Here is a 2,500-nt window from a genome sequence, read left to right as displayed (position 1 = left end):
CCGCCGGGCTCGGCGCGGCGCCCGGGCGGCGGGCGGTGGGCGGCGGACAACAGGTCTACCCCGGGGACAGCAGGTCTGCCCCGGGGACAGCGGGTCTGCCCCGGGGACAGCAGGTCTACCCCGCGGACAGCGGGTCTACCCCGCGGACAGCGGGTCTACCTCGCGGACAGCGGGTCTACCCCGCGGACAGCAGGTCTACCCCGCGGACAACCGGTCTACCCCGCGGACAGCAGGTCTACCCCGCGGACAGCAGGTCTACCCCGCGGACAACCGGTCTACCCCGCGGACAGCAGGTCTACCCCGCGGACAGCAGGTCTACCCCGCGGACAGCAGGTCTACCCCGCGGACAGCAGGTCTACCCCGCGGACAGCAGGTCTACCCCGCGGACAACCGGTCTACCCCGCGGACAGCAGGTCTACCCCGCGGACAGCAGGTCTACCCCGGGGACAGCAGGTCTACCCCGCGGACAGCAGGTCTACCCCGCGGACAACCGGTCTACCCCGCGGACAGCAGGTCTACCCCGCGGACAGCAGGTCTACCCCGCGGACAGCAGGTCTACCCCGCGGACAGCAGGTCTACCTCGCGGACAGCAGGTCTACCCCGGGGACAGCAGGTCTACCCCGGGGACAGCAGGTCTACCCCGCGGACAGCAGGTCTACCCCGCGGACAGCAGGTCTACCCCGCGGACAGCAGGTCTACCCCGGGGACAGCAGGTCTACCCCGCGGACAGCAGGTCTACCCCGGGGACAACAGGTCTACCCCGCGGACAACAGGTCTACCCCGCGGACAGCAGGTCTACCCCGCGGACAGCAGGTCTACCCCGGGGACAACAGGTCTACCCCGGCTCCGGGGCCGCCGGGCCCGGCGCGGCGCCCGGGCGGCGGGCGGTGGACGGCGGACAACAGGTCTACCTCGCTCCGGAGGGACTTAGGCGATTTCCGGCAGCGGCCGGGTAGACCTGTTGTCGCGGCCGGGTAGACCTGTTGTCGCGGCCGGCTCCGGAAGTTCACCAAGGGGTCGCTGTTTTCAGCTGCCTCCGGCTACGTCATCGCAGGGGCCGGCCTGCGGCGGCGCACCTTCCCGGTCGCTTTCCATCGGTCCTCTTGGAGGCGTCTGCGGCCTGGGACTCGTCTGTCCGTACTATGGGAGCGAGGTGACGGGCCGTCTCCCCGCAGGCTCGTCCCGTGCCTGTGACCGAAGCGGCGAGGGAGGCCGGGGGCCCCCGTGCGCAGTCCTCCGAGCGAGGCGAGTGCCGCTGACGCGGGACGAGCCCCGTGGCGTCGTCCCGGTCCGCCCGTCTGGCCCAGGGAAACGGGGTGTGTACGGTTCGAGAGGCGAGAGAGAGCTCGAGAGAAAGAGGAGAAATAAATCGAGAAGGGAAAAAAAGAGGGAGAGAAGCCGAGAGAGACCGAGTACGAGCTGCGAGCTGCCCGTCGGCCGCGGCCATCGACTTCGTGGGCCGTGTCCCGCTTCGGCCCGGCTGTGGCCGGCTTGGCGAAGGGGGGGCGCCCCCCCTGGGGATTGCTGGCGGGCGAGGCGGCGGCGCCTCGCCCCTTTCCTGCCCGGCCTTAAGCCGGGGCGCGCCCCGCTCGGCGGGCGCGCTTTCGGGCTGTCGCTCCGGTGCGGTGGGCGGCAGCCGCGGGTGGACGCGGCCGGGGCTTTTCCCGGCCCTCGCCTGAGAGCCCCGAGCGCGGCGCGCGCGGGCCCGCCGAGGTGGCGGCGTCCCGTTCCCCTGCTTCCCGACCTGGTTGTGCCAGCGTGTCCGTGTCGGAAGGGTGGCGGGGGCCCGTGCGGCGGGGCGCGCGGCCCGGCCTCGGCGTCGCTGCCTCGCTTGAGGGACTCGGTGACGGCGGTCGCCCGATGAGCTGTGGAGCCGGGGTGGCGGCACCCCGCGCCCCACCAGCGCGCGCTGTTGAAGTCGTCCCCCTTCCTCGGCCTTAAGCCGGGGACCCGCGTCGCGGGCGAGTTTTTTCAGGGGCGGAGGCCGGCCGCGGTGGCCGGCCGCCCTAGCACGGACCGGAAGCCGACCCAGAGCCCCCCCGGAGCGTTGTCGCGGGCGAGGCGGCGGCGCCTCGCCCTTCCTCGGTCCTGTGAGGATCGAGCCGTTTACCGCCGGTGCAGGGGCGGGGGGGCGGGTTGTGCCAGCCGGGTCCGTTGCCTTTTTTTTTTTTTGTTCGGACGTGCCGACTTGCGGGCGGTGTGGGGGCCGCCCGCCAGGCCTCCGTCGCTTTTTTTTCTCTCGCGGCCCTAAGCCGCGGCACCGAGAAGCGCGCGCGGAAGGCGCGCGGGCCCACGAAAAGCGAAGGCGTGCAGGCGAGAGAGAGAGAGCGAGAACGCCGGTGGGGTTGGGCGGGGGGGGGGTGAGAGGTGCGTGCCTCGCCCCACCCCGCCCCGGGCCCGCGGCCCCCGTGGCTAGCACGGGTGTCCTTGTGTGGCGCGCGCCATGTGCCTTTTTGTTGTGCCGTCCCCCGGCTTGTTTTTTTTTTTTTTTTTTTTTCCG

The sequence above is a fragment of the Anomalospiza imberbis genome, unplaced genomic scaffold (assembly GCF_031753505.1).
Source record: "Anomalospiza imberbis isolate Cuckoo-Finch-1a 21T00152 unplaced genomic scaffold, ASM3175350v1 scaffold_99, whole genome shotgun sequence".
NCBI lineage: Eukaryota > Metazoa > Chordata > Aves > Passeriformes > Viduidae > Anomalospiza > Anomalospiza imberbis.
The sequence above is the reverse complement of the archived record's forward strand: the minus strand, read 5'-3'. Positions refer to the sequence as shown.